At 44.9% G+C, this 20,103-nt stretch overlaps 1 long non-coding RNA gene across 1 annotated transcript; it reads right to left on the bottom strand.

Moving 5' to 3' along the window:
- Positions 1-602: 602 nt before the first annotated feature.
- Positions 603-14,505, bottom strand: LOC140214275 (uncharacterized). The gene is made up of 3 exons (XR_011891257.1): positions 14,371-14,505; positions 6,541-6,814; positions 603-900 (listed from the first exon to the last, which is right to left on the bottom strand). It is a non-coding gene; the product is annotated as an uncharacterized lncRNA (long non-coding RNA).
- Between the last annotated feature and the right edge of the window lie 5,598 nt (positions 14,506-20,103).

Below are 20,103 nucleotides of genomic sequence, written 5' to 3'. Positions count from 1 at the left end.
CAATACAGTTGCTATATATATATATATATATTCCGTTAATAAATGTATTTCTCTCTCGCTATGTGAAAGTGTCTGAATTCCAGGACACACATAGGGAGAGAGAGAGTTAATTTGAAAGAAGGCAGATAGGTGGGGTAACGCGGTCATAAAGGTGTGATGAAGCATGATGACCACATATAGAGAGGGTTGCAGAAAGGCGGAAGCAAGTTCTACATTTTGTTCATAAACTTTCAGAAATGTCATCCATATGGCCAATGCCGGGTTGCATGTTCTGTCTGCAGTCACTAGTTCAGATTATCCTTCAGATAAAGGCTTCAGATAGAAACTTCAGATAAAGATAGACGAAGCTGTTGTGTGGGCTTTTCCTGCGTGAGCCTCACAGGCTTTAATTAGGTAACATCTTTACAACGTGTAAACGGCTGGCATAAGCAGCTCCAGCACGGCAAGCAGCTGCCGGGCACATTTAGCAGCCGCATTCTGGCGATCCCGCAGAGGATAACGCGCAATGACTACCGCAGTACCATAGTAGCAGTACTGAAAGGAACGGACACAACAAACTACACAAATTGAATGATTACTTCGACTTCCTATTTTTGGTTCCGAAGTGATTGCTCAAAGTTTCTTTATTATTAATGTAAATTTTTACATTATTATTCGCTCGTGTCTGTCGCGCCTTCTTTACTCGGTTATTCGCCCTTTTTGCGAACATATAACTGTGTGCTGAAATACTCCTCCCGCGTTGTAGTATGCATTTAGGTCATCGACTACCACCAAGTCTCTACTAAGTATTCCGACCAGTCCAATGCCCAGAGCGCCCTTAAGCGGCTTGTCTCCCTTTGATTTCGGAACTTGGTAACCGAACTTGCCACTTAGGTGAACCTGAACGCTGAACTCACATTTCTGCAAAGAATAAAAATATGCGCACAAATGAGAGAAATATATTAAAATACATCAGAAGATAGTCAAATGGGATAATAAGTGAGCTTAAAGCCGATAGAAAACAAATGTTTTTCTTTCTCACTGGAAATATTTTAATTTTTAAATGGCTTAGTCTTGACTCTCCCTAGGAACACTTATTTTGAAGTTATAAACGACCTTCCAAGCACGTTCCTACAAAGTGCTCAGTACATCTGCGTTTGCAAACTCAGCAGCATGTAACGAAAAATGTGGGATTTTCACTGACCTCAATCAAGAGGTTCCGATGGGCATTCTAACCCATAGTACGCATTCACACGTAAGAAAGGCAGTGCTCAGACACCTTTACATGCACATTTATGATGCATGCGTGCGGGCGTTTAGGCATTGCGTTGCCTGCATTTGTGATCAAGTGAGCGTGTGCGTGTTCCGCTATACATATCACAGGGCAATTGCATGATGGCGAATGTTTGACGACGGTGGCGTGATGAGACGGTTTGACGGCAACCGGGTGACGAAGCTGGACTGGATGATGGCACGACCCCGACGGCATGGCGACGATGCATGAGAACGGATGCACAACAGAGACGTTTACGACAGCGTATTGACGACGATGACATGACGATGGCGGCATAATTATGATTAATGACCGCACTATGATTACGATAGAATGATGAAAAAGAAATGACGACCATGAACCCACACAGGCGGTTTGACGACGATGGCATGACGACAATGGGAAGATCTTACTGAAGTGATGGCGATGATAAAACGATAGCTTGACGATGTCGACTTTTGGATGACAACCCAATGATCACGATGGCACGATAACGGCAAGGTAATAAGGATTTAATGACATGATGATTACAATATAATTACGATGGAAGATTGCCATCGATATGGAACGACGAAGGTCGTGCCTTTGGAAGGCCATGTCGAGCCAGCCTCGAGCTTGACTGCTGCTGGGGGGTGGGGCACCGTCATGCTGGAACCGAATACTCCTGCGATCGAAAATTCCGCACTAGACATTAAATGACCACTGGTACTGGTCAGGGAATGAAGCCAACCAGTGCGGGTTCTTCTTGCTCCTATAATGGACGTTATGTGGATTGACCTGTTCGTTTCTGGAGAAATTTGCTTCGTCCGTCCACAGGACGTTGCTGAGGAAGCCTCGCTCATCGTCGCACTTGAGCGAATCCAGTTGCTGAGGTCCTGTCGGCTTTGAAAATCCTTCTAGTCTAACTTGTGGTGAAGTTGAAGATGATACCGATGAGGTTTCGCCTTCTTCGTGATCGTCCAGACAGTTGATTTGTCACCTGTACGTCAGCACTTGAAATTGAACGCTGGCGTGAGGGCCCGCACCCATGAACGCCAGGATATCTGTCTCCGCATCTTCAGTTAAGGTCGAAGGCCTAGTCCTGTGGCTTGTCTTGTTGAACGTTCCCGTCTGCCTTAGCACTTGGTAAGTCTACATTATAGTGGATGCAGTTGGTCTCCCATCACAGTGCCAAGACTGGTATAACTTTGAGGCATTTCTCCTATTACCGCCCACCGGTCTCAAGTCAAGCACCAGATTTGCCTTTTGCTCATTTGTAAAGCGCATTATTCGCGTCTCATAAAGACAACTTGGAACAGATGCCGTTGTGTCATTAGGTTCCTTTGTTGTTCGCACGCCTTTTTTTCGAGACTCACTTGCGTGCCACGTCGTGATCGGGTGTGCAGAGCGAGCGGCGGTGATGGTGTGTCGCCCTTCGATATGACGTGGCATAAACATATAATTCGCTCCACTTGAGGAATGAAACCCGAACGCACAATGCAAAAAAAAAAAAAAAAAGAAGCTCGGGCTTGGGTAAATGTTGACCGCAGAAGTGTTAAATAGGGAAGGAAAATGCCATTGTCATATTCTTATATTCGTTGGCGATCACAATCTTACTAGCGAGAGTTGCTGGCACGTATCTTGTGGCCACAAGAAGCACAAAGCCTGTCCGCGAAGCGCTGCAGAAACAAGTGGGTCTCGTTTCTTGATCGGTCGTCGGGAGTGCTGAAATAGTGGCGCTATCACGCGCGTGTTTTTACAGCGCAGCTGTATATGGATAGCCGATTAGTCTGTCCGTCCGTCGATCGCCTGTGTGCCGAAAACTCCTCCGGTGCAACCCGTTGCGAATGCGCGAAAAAAAGGAGAAAAAGAGGCACGCGATTAGCCAACACCACCTAGATAGCACAAGGCCTGTTTACTCCGATTCATTATGTCATGCTATCTACCTCGTTATTTACATTGATAAAGCTCACCTGATGAAAGCGGTGACGTCATAATATAAGTGGTCTACTTGTCTTTCCTATCTAGATGATGTTATTGTCTGTTCGCCTACTTTCGAGAACCACCTGACCCGCCTGTCGGCCATTCTCGACGTGTTTCGCCGCGCTGGCCTGCAACTTAGCTCCTCTAAGTGTCACTTCGCTCGGCGTCACATCAGCGTTTTTGGTCACCTTGTTAGTGCTAGTAGTGTCCAACCTGACCCCGTCAAGGTGCGTGCCGTTCAAGACTTCCCTCTTCCTCGCTCAGTCAGAGATGTCAGTAGCTTTGTCGGCTTGTGCTATTGCTTCCGCCGCTTTGTCAGAAATTTTACCGAGATTACCGGGCCGCTTACTGACCTACTCAAGAAAGACGTCTGTTTTTCTTGGGTCATGAGCAACCTACCGCATTCACAACCCTGATCAGTTTACTTACATCCCCGCTCATTTTTGCGCATTTTGACCCTTTTGCCCCTACAGAAGTTCGCACCGATGCTAGCGTAGATGAAATCCTCGCCCAACGCCCGAACCACCAGGAAGATGTCATTGTTTACGCCAGCCGCCTTCTCTCGTCGTCGGAGCGAAAATTTTCGATAACTGAGCTCGAATGCCTCGCTTTAGTCTGGGTTGTGGCAAAATTCCACCCTTACTTATATGTCCGCACGTTTTCTGTCGCCACGGACCACCACGCCCTTTACTGGCTCTCGTTACTGAATGATCCTACAGGAAGGCTTGGTTGCTGGGCTTTACGTTTACAGGAGTACACCTCTGACGTCCTGTACAAGTCTGGCTAGATGCACCAAGATGCTGACTGCTTATCACGCTACCCTGTAGAAAATTAGAATATGCGGATTTGATCTGGAGCCCTCATCAAAAATATTTAATCAAGAAAATAGAAAGAGTGCAAAATTTAGCTTCGCGGTTTATATACTCCACATACTCGCGTTTTTCTAGCGTGTCCGTTCTTCGCGACAGGGTGAAATTGAAAAAAACTAGCTCATCGCAGAATTGTATCTCGCATCAAATTTTTATATCACCTGTACCATGGTCACTACAAAATACCGCGTGAATGTTATTTACCTGAGCCCCCCATGCGGTCTGCTCGTATAAACCACAATAAAACAATTAAGGAACCATTTAGTAATCTTAACATCCATCAATATTCTCTTTTCCCTCATGCAATTTTACTATGGAATAAATTACCCGAAGAAGTAGCTAACACTAATACAACAGAATCGTTCGTTCAGCTTTCAAATAACCTTTTCTTTGACCTCTAAATTGCTGCAATGAAAGCCGTTACTTTTGCGTTACGCTTTTTCATTGTTATTTTGTTTATGTATTGCACTGTTGTATGTTCATGTTTATTTCTGTTACGTATAGTGTTACAATGATGTATGTATGCTTGTTGTTTTCTTAATTGCTAATTGACAGTTGTAATTTACATTGCTGTATGTACCCACTCCTGCTTGGGCCCGAATATGGCCTGCAGTATTTGTGAATGAATTAAAAAAATATATATACACAGGGTTTTTCGGCTAACTTTAGCAAGAGTTTAAAATATGCCGACGCACTCTAAGACGATACTACCAAATGCATGTTGCTCACTTTTGTATGTAGTGTGTCACGCTATATTTTGTATTTTGCTTAATTGGATAATTAGTCAAATTAGTAAACCAACTTATGAAGCAACGAAGTTAGACAAAAATTCTAACTGGAAACGAGCAGTAAAAGAGCGCTAAACAACAAGACGAGGAGAGGGACACAGACACCAGCTTCTTTTTGTATTTCGCAGCGATGGTGGCTGTGTCCCTTCACTCGTCCTGTCGTTTAGCGCTGTTTGACTGCTCGTAATCATGAACCAACCAGCCCAAATGCGTACTCTTCTCCAATTGGAAAGTTGCAGAGTGATTTGCAAAACGTCCGAATAAGCAGTTTCTGTCTTTTTGTCTAATAAGGTATTAGTGTTTCTAAGTTTACTGCGGATGCCCGTAAAAAAAAAGAAAAAAGAAAGGAACACCACGTGACATGCCCGCTGGCGCGTCGTGATTGCGCTGCTCCCAAGCGTTCTGCGCTTAAACGAACATAGCATTTAGCCGGGTGCGCTACCGCTGCGTCTGCTTATCGCTATCATGAACCGTCACGATGGAAACACATCACTGGTGTAAATTGCGCAGCCAACGCCTGAATCATTGCCCTGTCGCCTTTTACACGCCCTGCCAGATGGTATGTTCGTTTGTACGCGGACAGTTCGGGTGCGCTCCTATCTCGGCGCGCAAGCGGGTAGGTTACGTAGTATTCTTTTTGTATTTCGTGGGCATCCGCAGTAAGCTCAAGAACACTAACGCTTACTAGATAGAAAGTTAGAAGCTGTGCAATCGTACGTTTTGCAAAGCGCTCTACAACTTTCTAATTCGAATTTTTCGCCTAACTTTTGTTGCTTCAGAAGTGAATTAATCTTGACTAAAAAGCAAATAAGTAAAATACAAAAGAAAATAGCACGACACACCACATACTAAAGTGAGCAACATGTATTTGGACGCGCTGTCTTAGAGGGCATCGGCATATTCTTATAGTTGGTTGAAACACCCTACATAGGCTTAGCCATGTTGTGGTGACGCTGAAGAACACAGTAGCGAAAACTGTAAATCACGGACCAACTCTCTATTAGGTGAACCTGTGCCCGCAGTGACTGAGAGTGAGTAAAGACTTTCTTTGAAAACAAGGTATTGACGGAAGACCTTGTTGTTAGGCAGCCACGAGCCCCTGGGCCCGGGCGGCTTCTTCAGCTCTCTTGATGACCTTGGCCTGCAGGTCAGGGTCGGAGCTGAGCAACATGGCCTCCCATTGCTCAGTATTACTTATGTCGTGATTTGTGTGATTTTCGGCTGGGCACGACCACATAATATGGAATAGATCCGCTTTTTGCTTACAATGCTTGCATGTATTAGAAAGCAAGCGACACTCAACGCACAACGATAGCGGTGAGCACGGTCCGCCATCGTCGAAAACTGATCAGTGCTTCGAGCACGTCGGCTTTTATGCATGACTCATCGAAGTTTGTGTCATGTATAAGATGGTTCCCGCGTGCTTTCCGAAAAATACTACACAATTCGCGTCGCGCATGCAATCAGATTATGCAACGTTCGATGACAACAGACGACGGATAGAACCATCTATAATATTCTAATATATATATATATATATATATATATATATATATATATATATATATATATATATATATATATATATATATATATATATATATATACACACACACATCCACACACGGTAATGTCTCACATGCTTTGTATGACCTCTCGGCATACATACCTTCTCGGAATAATTGTCACCATAATCAAGCGGCAGCGTCAAATTTTCAGGATTCCACATGACGTATGTTGCGTTGCTCAGGTTAAATTGGAATGTTTCGTATTTTTGACCCTTATATAGAACAGTAAGATTGAGCGGCAGAGTAAAAGGAGTCAGTATGCTCTGATATATGCGCCAGATGAAAAAATCTTTGCACTTCGAATAGTCCAAGTAGCTCGTCTGGTTGCAATCACCATCGTACTTAAGATTGCTTACGGTCCCCGTAACAGTGGGCCTGAAAAAAAACAACGTATAAAGATTTTGTCATTGCTAGACCTTGCATGACGCCTCAGTGGCAAAAAAGGGCTGCAAATTTAAAGGTCGCCTACAACGATGTTTAGCTTTGGCTCAATTTGTGTTACATGAGTATAACGTACCACTGAAGCAATCTTGGCAATGCCGCAGGGCTGGTATTTTGCATAATTTTCTCGTTAGCAGCCTTTAAGTAGCACCTACGCAGGCGACACATGCCCCTGGTAGTTGTTGCTATGACGCACGTTCCAGCACACTGCCTGCGAGATTTTTCATCAAGACGCGGGCAACAGCGGGTGCCATACTATCCCGGAGATTATGCTGAGAATCAAGCGCGTACCCAGGCGCGGAGGGGGGGGGGGGGGTTAGTTCGGTGCCCCTCTCGGAACTAAGTGACGTAACCCCACTCACCCCCCCCCCCCCCCCCCCCGAGCCGACGCCCGCACTCCGCATACACATTCCTAAAGCGCCGCCAAATCAATATTGAGACTCGAGAGCTATGCGGCGGTAAATATTTTGCGGCCTTCTATCTCCTTTGGATGGCGATAGTTACCGGCAACTCCTGTGGTGTGGAGGCCAGTTTTCTCATTGATTCGGTGCCCGCGCGAACAACTCGAGATGCGTTCAGTTGCCGCTTCTGTTGCAACGGTCACGCGTATAACTGTTGCGTCGTCAGTTCAACCATCTGTGCTTAGACTCACACAGGGGCCAGGAAAGGGATCCAGTTCTTAGTGAGCTGGTCTTTAGGCGGCCGGATAAAACACCGGTTGTGTTCAGATTTTCTTTTTGCTTCGTTATTTCCTTGAGCGACGGCTCGCCACGACGCTGGCGGAACCCCGCCAACACATGTCCGCGATATGGATTAGATAAGGTGAAAAATAAAATCATGCAAAACAGCATCCATCATCAAACCCTGCATTGACCGGTAAAGCCATAAACAAGCTGAATGTCACCCGTTACCTCGTCTGGCCTTTCCCTAATTGCAGAGCACATTTCATGCAAAATCGGCAACTGGAAACAAGAGTAGCAAGAAGTTGACAAATTAGGCGATCTACTAAGGGAGAGAGCCGAGGCAAGAGCCAAACAGGAAGGAAAAGCGAAGATTACCAAATTTAACCGTTTGTGAAAGCATTTGTGAATCACCATCTTTTTATTTAAAAAGGAAGCAGTGATAACGCCACCGGAAGTGGAGAATGATTCCGTGTGTTTTGAATGAGGCTTCTGCAGTTATCAGTCGAGCCGCCTGACGTAGCCCGTTCTCTGCTATGCTTATGTGGGTGTTCTTATAACCTTCCGCGGTGGGCGCAGTACGTCTAGAACCACAGCGTCTTACGCTCTACGTGACTGTACGGGACTGCTGGTCACGCATCGTTACGCAACTTCCCAAATAACAATACCAGTCAGTTTTGGCACTTGGTAGAGCAGTAAATGAGGAATCCAAAAGAACTGTGATTGTTTCGCATATATATATATATATATATATATATATATATATATATATATATATATATATATATATATATATATATATATATATATTTCTCTCCAATTCCTTCAGAATTAAGAAAGCTCTACTAGAAATTTTTATTTTAAACTTTCGCTTCATTACTTGCTCTTGGCAGTGTTCTTCCTGCGCTTCTTTTTTGCGTGAGCCCATTTGATGTGATTCCTTGTTTGTCAAGTAAAGGAGGGGTGTATCTCATAGGCGTACCTGTGAGGCACACCTTATTTCATTTCTCTTGGTGGGTTTAGGTGTCTTTATGATGAACGGTGGGTATTGTGTACATTTATATAAGCAAAAGTGACCCCCCCCTTATCATTTACACAGAAAGGTTACCTTACGTTGCCCCCCCCCACTCCCCCGAAAAAAAATCTGGGTATGTGCCGGCTGAGAATCCACGCGTTCAAGGTCACGTGCCACTTCCCGCGAGTGGTAATGGTGGCATTTTTTTTCGTTTTCGATATCAAAAGCAGCTATTGTTGCGAGCTTTTAGTAACGCTTTCGCTCATATTTCGAATGTTAAAGTTAACACGTACGATCCCCTCTATTTTGTTGAAGTTGGTTGAAGGATATATGCAAGTATCTTTCTGGCGTCAAATTTTCATTTGGTAGTGTTGAATAGTGGGCCTTCTTTTATGCTTCAGGAACATGCCTTTGCTTCAGAAATTACGGAAAGAAAGGTTGCGCACGTGAAAATACGCCACAAGACTTCAATGTCTCAGGAATACTGTAAATGTCAGCCTGAAGGTAAGTGCGTTTTCAGAAACCAAAAGAAAATAAAAGTGCGTGATATGTTGACATACATTCACTGCTCTTAACAGAAGGTCTGGAGAAACGGTCCGTATACACCATAGGTATACATCCTTGAAGAAGCACTTTCTGAGCCGCATTGCAACAAGAAAAACGAATTAATGATTAAGTCACGCCATTGCAATCCCTAGCCAGCACGATATATAATGCTACTGCACTGCCCTCCACTGAAAATGACGCCGTGAGCACGCCAGTTTATTCCTGATATAGATTCCAACAAAGCTATGCCCCATGCAGCTATTTCGAAAACGGAATTGGGTGATATAACGGGGGAATACTCGATTCAATTCAATTCAATTCAGTTTATTTGGACATACATAGATGGTACAGGATGTCCACGAGACGCGGCAAAAGGAGGCAGTAATGCCTCCTGACAAGGCCTTCACCTCGGGATCACACATCATGACAGCAGGTTGGCATGACAAAATACTGCACTACATTGAAAGATCAAAGCAATCAGGGAAAATTCAGCAATACATGCTGTTTTACACATGAAAAATTATTCTGTGATTTGACATTATACATTGATTACATCATTCTACCTCACAGAAACACTGACGTAGAAAATCATTCAAATTGCCCTTGCTCAAGCCAAAAAAAAGGTACAATTCTAAGCAAAAGAGGCAGGAAAGAAAAACATCAATTTCATTCTTGTCTTAAACTGAGAAAGGGTTTTGCAAAGATTTATGCAGTTGATCATTAAAGGATATGTGTTACAGAGTGCAACTATTTGGTTGTCTATGATGTGAGTACCACGATTTGTGCGGCACTTCGACGAAACCATAGGTACAGTGCGCAAGTTATGGGTAAAGTTCCTGTTTAAATAATTAGTAGAGAAGGATGTAAAATTATGCTTAATATTATGAAAAATAAGTACAGCTAATGAGAAACTATAAAGTTGATAGTACTGCAGTACCTTAACTGCGTAGTACAGGGATTCTTTGGTAATAGGTGCGGCACGGAATACCGTCTTCAACGCCCTGAACTGAAGCGAAAAAAGGCGCTCAGAATCCGATTTGTTACATGTGCCCCAAGCTAGCTGACATTACATAAAATAGGAGTGAACTACGGGAAAAATAAATCTACTTTCTCAAACGCAGAGGTAAGAGATATTTTACTCGTTGCAACAAAGCAATAGACCTAGATGCTTTCAGACTAACCTGATTCACATGATCCGTGCATGTTAAGTCATATTTTAAACAGACGCCCAGGAAGCGGCAAGAATTTGTTGGCAATAGATCGGTATTATAGATCTGTAGTTGGATATGATGGTTCAAGGGCTTGTTTTTGGGGCGGAAAATAATATATTGTGTTTTCTTTATATTTAAGTCAAGTTAGTTGCTATTTAACCAGATCTGTAGCTGATTCAGCCACTGATTTGCACGTTGTTCAAGTGAGACTAGATTTGAACCAGAAAAGAAGACATTATGGCCACGATCAGCACGTGACCGGGGTAGTTGGAGAAGTATGGGAGAGGCCTTTGCCCTACAGTGGGCGTAGCCTGTCTGATGATGATGATAATGTGTAATCAGACTTTTCTGGTGAGCATGTGAGGCCGAGGCTGCGGATGTCATTGTGAATCACGTGCACGCTGCACCGATTGATACTATTGATACTCTCTTTTTCACTTGGTCTGTCGTGGCTACACGATAAGCGCGTTGAGATCGCCATAAATGTCCTCTCGCACGCGCGAGGTCTCGTTGAGCTTAGAACGGGGCATTGCATTGGGAAGTTACAAATTGCGAACGATTGGATGAAGCCCTGTGGCGTGCCTCATTGAATGGGGATTTGGTCCAATGGAAGCCCATCTAGGCCTACGAAACGCACCTGACGGGCGCTTAAACAATCTTCGACGTTGCGGAAGAAAAGAAGACAAAAAAGAAGATATTGTCCACGTAAAGGATAACATCAGGTGTCCCGGGGTGTTAACGAGGTCATTGATGTATAAAATAAATAACAAAGGCCCAAGAATAGATCCTTGCGGCACACCGTACCTAATTATTCCTATATCTGACAGAAATTGATTCATACTAGTGTGTTCTTTTCTTCCTGTGAAAGCACTGTCTCTCAGCTCATGTGATATTCCTCTGATACCATACTTTCCCAGTTTTTCAATCAGAATTTCATGTTTAATAGAATCAAAGGCTTTTTGAAAGTCAAGAAAAATGCCCAGTGTATATAGTTTCTGTTCAAAGTTTTTCAAAATACAGTCCTTTATGAATACCAGTGCTGTCTCCGTTGATTTTCTAGCCTGAAATCCATATTGTTGTTTACATATTATATTATGAGCATCTAAAAATTTGTTTAACCGCGAGGGGGTCCGTACGTGAGAAGAATAATCGTATTATGATTCGTCACACCAACTCTTTCAAAATCATCACAAACTACCGTGAATTCCGGAAGAACCCCATAGTCAATGTCTTGTTTTATATACAAAGATACGCCGCCACCAAGTTTTTTTCCCTTAAATACAGAGACGTTATCATAACCTGTTAACTGTGTAACAGCGCTATTCGATGCATACCATGCTTCTGTAAATCCAATTATGTCAAAGTGACATTTTATGAGCTTGAGATCAGCCTCACTTTCATCAATATTATTTTGGAGGCTTTGTGCATGTAAATGATACAAGGAAAAAGATTTACAATAGCTATTTTCAATTATAAACGTGTTAAGGGAGTCGTTAGTATAATACATCGCGAAGGTTAAAAACAACAGCAGCAATAAAAAAGAAACCAACTTAAGCAATTAGCCCAAGGTCTTGTTCAGAGGCAATCCTTATTGCCCTTGTGCCTGGTTCTTTCCTTACAAAGACCTTTCCATCTGAACACCACGAAAATTGGTAGCCTTGTTGGCGTGCTCTTGATTTGGCAAGCCATAAAAGCTTTCTGTTCAGTGCCGTTAGATTATCGAAAAAGGAAGTGTCTTTATTATGTTTCTACACAACTTCACTCTTTGCAAGCCAATTTACTTTCATAGATTCGCGGCAAAACCTTATCAGAATGATCGGCACTTTGTTCACAGGTACTGGCAGGCGATGCAAACCGTCCACATCACGCTCATTCATCAGCGGCAGTTCGAATTTCTGAGCAAGATTATTCAGTTTTCCGAGAAGGTTTTCTTTTTCGGTGAAAGGTATACCGTGAATTTCCATGTTGTGACGCTTACTGTATTGCTGCAATTCGTTTAGTTCCTTAGTTAGCCTTGTAACTTCATTTTCGTCATGGTGCGCCTCTAAGAGTCCAACTCTCTTGCTAAGGTTCTCGATATGCCCCTCATGTCTGTGATTACGACACATATCTTCATTGCTGGCTTATCAGTACTTCAAAGCTCACCTTGCGATTTGTTTGTGGCGTCCACAGGAAAAGTATTATTCGTGTCTACTTGAAACAAGAATAACATCGAGGTTAGCCGAGCTTCATGCGATCAAAAAATCCATCAAACACCTCTTACAGCATCTTGCATGACTACGAACCACGTGTATGGATTGGAAGGCAATTCTGAAAAGCCTGCACATCATAAAAAGCAACTCGAATTGTCTGCTTGCACGTAGCGGTCCGCTACGGGCTGACGCGCCGTTCCCGAGGACCAGAATAATGTTTTCCACACCATCAACGACATTACATGCTTAGTACTTAAACCACGTAGCATGTAATGCTGGTAGTCTGATTACCTTTCAATGGATTTCATCGCACTGCGATACACCAGGCAATAAAAAAAAGCAGATGAGGCAGCTGGTTAGGGCCGCAGCCAAAAACATTAACGAAATATGTTTTTGACAAAAAATTGAGGCAAAGTGTTATGTTCTTAAGCAGCGGCTAAAAATTTGGTCTTCCTCCAACAGACATTGCAAATTTATGTACCGTATCAAACCAGAGGCTTCCAAGAAAAGTACCCCCTGCGTGTACCATTAGCTATGACTTCACGTCGCGTACAAAAAGAGCCTCCTCTACCACCTTGGTCAAACTAAAAGCCCCTGTTGTGACAACTGTGGATCTGTGGAATTGATCAGAACATATTTGATCAGACTGTAGACCATATGGTGATGAAAGAGATTAGAAGACAAATATGCAAACAATTTATTAAGGCCCTGTGACACTAAGGTGCATATTGGGTCCTTGACACACTCCATCAGTGCAGCGTCAAGCACTCGACTTCTTGTTTGATTACCTTCAAACAACTAACATCTCTAAAAAAAATCTAGTCGTTTTCGGACTCTGAAATCGTATAAAAGATGCCAGCAGCGAAGTCAAGACGAGGAATATATTCGAACATGTAGAGTCAAAAGCAATATGAAGTCATCAAGTTATTTCTCTTCTTATTTCTTTTTTTTTCATTTGCTCCGACCTTCCTCTTCCTAGGGTCTTTTCCTCCCTGGTCCCCTTCGCTCGCAGAGTACCGTGTAGGCGAATATTTCTACGCTTGCAAACATCTGTCCGATTTAATAAAGAGCTCTATCTCTCAATGAGGAAATCATGAAATTGAAATTCCTTTACTACCTAGCGTGTTCATTTTCACTGAATAATCTGGCTCAGTTCAAAGGAAGCTTACTTCTAATGACACCTGACATATGGTGGATTCTTGAGTTCTGAAGAACAGATAACAGGCTGACACATTCCTAAACAAGATAAAAATTGCCATTAGCAAATTTTTATGAATACACATGTGCATATCCAGAGCGTTTCAGACAAGAAATTGTTGGAAGTTTTTTAAAGTAGACATTATGTCATAATTATGCAATTTTCCCGGGATTACTTTTTTACCGGAACACGTTTTGCAATGGCTGAATTAAGTAATTAAACAAGTAATTGGACGCATTAACTTTTTGACCAAAAGAACCAGTAAAATGACCCAAATGCAAGACTTAAAGCTCGTCAACTTAGGAGTTTCCAGACATGTCAAAAGCAAATTTCTGCTGCGTTATAAATTCCGACCGATTTCGCGCATAAAATGCAAACTGGAGCATCGAAGAACACTCTGTTACACCCTCAGCACACGCCCACGAGTGACGTGTCTGTTCACGCCTTGCTCTCAGGCGAGCTTGCAGCGAGCGACGATATCGAGCTTCGTCAGCGTTTTATGGCTGACCGATTGCGTAATCGATGAGATTTCGAAGACGTATGGTGATGCTTCGGGAAACAATAGGTTTGGCCATCACGTCTCCTCACGTCTCATCACGGGCTCTAAATTTTTAGCGACAAAACACTCTTTCCGGCGAGGCTACTTACCGTTCCCTGCCGATCTGAAGGCCGCCTGTCAAGTTAAAGGCTTCAATACCGTAGCCTACGTAGTTAACAATGTAGCTCCTGACTTCGTCTGTTAGGTTTAGTTTCCCACATGATCCTGATAAAGAAAGAAGCACGTATATTTAGGTAGCCTCCAAGCGTTACCTATTTAATTTTTTTAGAATACTGACAACCTTATAAGATATTACTGGTATAAGCACTTACCAAGAAGTCTAAAAATTTTTAGTTTAATTACTAAACTTACTTAATTTTTTACTTAATTCTGGGGTTTTTGCGTGCCAGAACCACATATATATGATTAACAGACACGCTGGAAGAGGTGGCGCTCCGGATTAAGCTGGGGTTCTTTAGCGTGAACTCAATGCACACTACATGGGTGCTTTTGCACTTCGCGCCCATCGAAATGCGGCCGCCACGGCCCGGATTTGGTCCCGCGACCTCGTGCTTAGTAGAGCAACGTCTAGGCAAGAAACCACGGCGAGTACGCAAAAAAATCTCGTTCAACTCGAAAGCGCTAAGGGCCCCGTGTTGCGAAAAATCGGGTGTCGGCATCCGGCGTTGGCCTTGCGTGAGCGAAAATTGCCGTATATATTTAGGTATGTGTATATGTCACGCATTGCTATAAGACATGCGGTATATGCGGGTTATATTGCCACACAATTTTATCATTAAGTTGCTCATACCTTGTCTTACATTCTTGACAATGTTATTACTCGGTATTCTGAGAATGCCAGCCCGAAAACGAATGTCACGAATCAAAACACCCACAGCGCATGCCTTTGACGTTTAATCTTCACAGACTGAAATATTAACAATGCGAAACAATAACAGAAACCTGAAAATAATGGAATTTCTTTTGGGCGTGGCTGTGCACAACCTCCGTGATCGGCCCACGCAAGAGGCTGCGTTCCGATCAAAAACTCGCCTTCGTGCATAACATTTGCCGCCAGCGTTTCATAGTAAGCATTACAGTTACCTAAGCTGCAGTTGCCGGGAAGCGTGAGAAGCAGTCAGGGCTCTTTGAATGCTATCGCGTACGTTCACTCTTAAAGGCGAAACTTAAGCCCAACGTATTGACATCTATTAACAGTTCGGTATTAATAACGACATGAAATTATCGTTTGATATTGGGCACAGCACTCATTGATTTGCACAATCACCGTGATGCTATGGTGTATTTGTTTCAAATCACGCAGTAAAGTGCAACGGAGTTTTTAAAAGTGAATAGATTTCTTTACCTCTTCCCCCCGTCTTCGTGGCTGGCGGTCCGCACTCGAACTTGCGATAAGGCACCAGTACAAAGGGTGCGTAGTCTTGCGCTATCGAGTCGCGGGGTGCGTCCGTCACCGAATGCTAACCTAACTTGATAGCTGTTTGATAGGCACGTGCCATTGCTTGTGAGCTCATATATATATTGTGAGCATTATATTTTCCTTTGATCTCCTTCATCTGCAAATAGTCATCATCACGGCCAGCGTCATGCGCTAGAGCGCTTGACCTGCTGCATAAAGTGTTGAGGTTTAACAGCTGCCGCGCAAGTGGTGGAGGCTGCTCTCGATCCCTTGGTCCTCTGCGCCTTCGACTATTCCTGGAGCTTTGTTCCCATGTCTCCGCTTGCTCCGTTTTCTACCTCCATGGCCCAAGAAGCGCCACCAGGAGCCTCGTTCGTGACCGTCTCTGCCCAACCGGCCACTCCCTCCTTGACCGTCACCAATCGGCAACGTGACCCTATCATGTTTGATGGCCTCCGTGGAGACGACCTTGAAGATTGGCTGGACAAATACGACCGAGTGAGTGACTTTAAACTGGTGGAACAATATTTACAAGCTTCGCAACGTACCCTTCTACCTCACTGACGTTGCCAAAACATTGTTTCTCAATTATGAGAGCACCTTGCCAAACTGGGCGGGGTTCAAACACTAGCTCCGGCAGATTTCCGGCACTCCAAACTTTCGTTCTGAGGTTGTCCAGAAAAAGATCGATGGACGCATGCAACTTCCTGGTGAAACATACACCTCTTATATTGCAGTCGTTCTCGCTCTTTGGCACAGAGTTGGCGCCTCTATGAGAGAATGATATCGCGTTCATTGCATCCTCAAGGACATTGGATACGTCGCATTCAACGCACTGGCGATCAAGATTCCCACGACCATTGACGATATTGTCACGTGATGGTGACGTTAAGAACACAGTAGCAATACTGTGAAAGGCAAAACTAGATTTTATTGGGCGAACCTGTGCCCACAAAACAGGCTACACTCATAGCACAACGAGAGCGGCGAACACAGTCGGCGATCGTCGAAAATGATCAGCGGGTCAAGCACGTCGGCTTTTATACAGCAGTCATCGAATGTTCCAGACTAATCATTGGGGCCCGCATCCCTTCCACAATGTTCTACATCATTCGTGTCACGCGATGAAATCAGATAACACAAGGTTCGGCGACAACAGACAGCGCGTAGAAGCATTGATAACTTTCCAGAAACTTCGGATACATGCAGACGGGTCCCGCGCTGTGCGATAGCATTTGTTAGGCGGCGAAACATGGTCGCCCGGTAAATGTAAGTACACGTGTCAATATCATCGTGCCTTACAAACACCTGGACCATGCATCAGCCTGGGCCAACCAGGACATCTTGACAACTGCAGGCCTGTGACTTCCGTCCTACCTCAGGCACGGACCTGCGTATGCTCATTCGGGCTCTCATATGTCAAGAGTTGCAAGCGCATAGCCTGCTCGCTCCTACCGTCACTTACAGACAATTATTTGGTTCCTGGGTTGCGCGACATCATCAAAGAGGAACTCGCCTCCATGACATGCGCTGCGAGTTGTGCCCCTCCTAGACCGTCGACTTCGTATGCTCAGGTTGCGGCCATGCAACCAGCCTTCATTCAGGTAGCGCCTCCTGCCCCGGGAACTGCTCATAAACTCCTCGCGTCTCTAGCTCCCCGTGCACCTGCCCCCGCACTTTACGCTTCCTGGCGTACGCCCCGCCCAATTTGTTAATATTGCAGTATTCGTTAGAATATACCACGATTTTGTCGAAAACAGCAGCTGGACGAACACCGGGGCTACGACGCGTTGCTTCGTTGCAAGAGGCCCGTTGCTTCGTCCGAGTCAGTACCAGCGCTAGCCCGCACCACGCTCCTTTTCTCTGCCTCCAAATCCCGAAGCGCCTCGCAACTACCGTCCAAGGCACCTCTGCTCTCCCTCCCTTCTTCGACGCTCGACATCGCCCCTGAAACCAGCCACCTGCACCTCTGACTACCAATGGGGAAACTAGATGGCGCAGTTTTTCTAGGGAAAGCTGCAGGCTTCGCACATACTACAATTCCTCCACAGTGTACGGCCAATACTTTAATAGTGTCTGTAGAAGGTGTGCCAGTTCAAGCAATGGTTGATACAGGATCTGCTATTTCCATTACTCACGCTGGCTTGTGCTCTCGTCTACGCAAGGTAACTACACTTTATATCGGGCGTATTCTACGTGGTGCAAATGATGTCATTCGGCCGTCAGCGCACTGTACCGTTCGAGTGTCCATTAACGGGATACACCACCATATTCACTTCGCAGTGCTGACTTTTTGTGTTCACATGCTTATTATAGGGTCGGACGTTCTCTCTTCTACGTCTGCTTTCATCTCGTGCCGACAGCACCTCGTTCATTTGGAAGGCACCCTCAATTCAGACGGCGTGTACCCATGGCCCTCCGCTTGAGAACTCTTGACGATTGTGTAGTGCCACCTGGCTACGAGCAACTTCTTGCAGTGAACTCCGACTTCACAAATAGTGACGGTCTAGTTCTGCCGTCAGCACGTTGCCTATCCCAATGGCTTGCACTAGCACAGCCTTTTTCCCTACACCAAGGGCACTTTAGCTGTACTGAACACAACCAATGAGTCCAGATTAAGGGCTTCGCTCTCCACGGTATTACGCTACAAAGCCAGAAACGTTACCTAAATATTCTCAGTGCAATAAACATGCGCATTCAAGCACATCAGTCCTTTCATAAAGCGAGTAGCTTTCTAGAAGCGTTCTGGCATTTGCTTACATTGGCAGACATCATCTATAGTTTCGGCACAATTTGATTGCTCTTTAGATGTGCAATGTGTCGCTGCAAAAAAGTTATTGTGACGTCAGGTGTGGCGGAAAACATTAGCTTTAAAACTTTCACTGAAAAAGATCAACGTGTATGCGTTCATAGAAGGAAAAAATCTTGCACAATAGAACGTAGTGGGGACATTGAGCACGTCGAACGTGACGTTTCAGCAAGCTTACAAGTGTGTGGGAAATTAACAGCCGTTGCGAGGAATTACAAAATTTTTCTTCATTGCGCTTTGAAACTATGTCGTGCATGTAGAGGGGTGTGCGAATATTGGAAACTTTCGAATAGAAAATATTATAGTGTCCTATTCGGTTCAGGCTTTGAATACGACAGTGACTATCTTTAAAGACGAACATGTTGTGAAAGATTTTTCGAATATTGCTAAACGTAAACTGAGCGCAATCAACCTTGAAAGTGGCGCAGAAGTAGAACAACTTTGAGCCCCGCAGTCATAGTACAGGAATGGAACTTGAAAAACAGTTTCAACGACAGCTAATTTACCCTATGCTCTCCGGGGCTTGATTGTTTGTGGCCTTTATACGGTCGTGATTAAAAAGTATCCAGGGTTTTCTAAAGCGGATCATTCTTATTCGCACTCAGGATCTCCTTGCAGGTATGTCGAGATCTGTGTATCTGCCTCGCCTCCTGAGCGCTTCGCTTCTCTGGATGGCGTAAACTTTCAAAAAAAATGAGAAGCAAGGTACGTTACCTCTTCTTGGAATTATCTGAAATGATGAAGAGTGGTACGTAGAATTGCTCAGTACCCACGCAAGTGAATGACATTATTCTTAACTTGTTCGGCAATTAACGTACGTACGCTACAACAAAAATCACTACATTGCACGGACGTGTCGTGACGCGAGTTGTATTTTACGTACTGTACGTGGTGTTGGTAAGGTTCGCATCAAAATCGTGCTATATAAGACTGAGGGCAAAAGCGTACGCGTTAGTCCGCCTCTGATTACCCTTAAGGGCCGTTTATAGTCCGACGTAACGCGCGCGCGCGCACGCGCTCGCGCACGCTACGTTACGTTGGCGAAAACAATTCCTTCTATAGTCCGACGCACTGCAGCGCCGACGTAACCGGCGGCTGCCAGCGCGCCCCGACGAGCTTGGCGCAAATTTGGCTCCTGCTCCATTCGCGCGCCGGCGCCGGCAGCCGCGTCGACCCACAATGCATTGCGCGCGAAGAAAAAGGTGCCAACACAACTCAGCAGACGGCTTTTGCGGACGGCGCGCGACTTGGCGAACGTTCTGCGCATGCTCCGAAGATAGCAGCCGACGGCGCGTGCCTTGAAGTATAGAGGGGATGGCATCTCGGCTGGCGCAGCGCAACCGACGTAGCGTGACTGACCGCGAACGACGCTCGCCCGCGCGCCGATAACGTCGGACTATAAACGGGCCTTTACACGCAAATCCCCACGGTGGAAGTGAGCTATAAAGGCCCGTTTATAGTCCGACGTTATCGGCGCGCGGGCGAGCGTCGTTCGCGGTCAGTCACGCTACGTCGGTTGCGCTGCGCCAGCCGAGATGCCATCCCCTCTATACTTGAACGCGCGCGCCGTAGGCTGCTATCTTCGGAGCATGCGCAGAAGGTTCGCCAAGTCGC

Source organism: Dermacentor andersoni, chromosome 11, assembly GCF_023375885.2.
Source record: "Dermacentor andersoni chromosome 11, qqDerAnde1_hic_scaffold, whole genome shotgun sequence".
Taxonomy (NCBI): domain Eukaryota; kingdom Metazoa; phylum Arthropoda; class Arachnida; order Ixodida; family Ixodidae; genus Dermacentor; species Dermacentor andersoni.
This window is presented reverse-complemented; position numbering and strand designations above follow the sequence as displayed.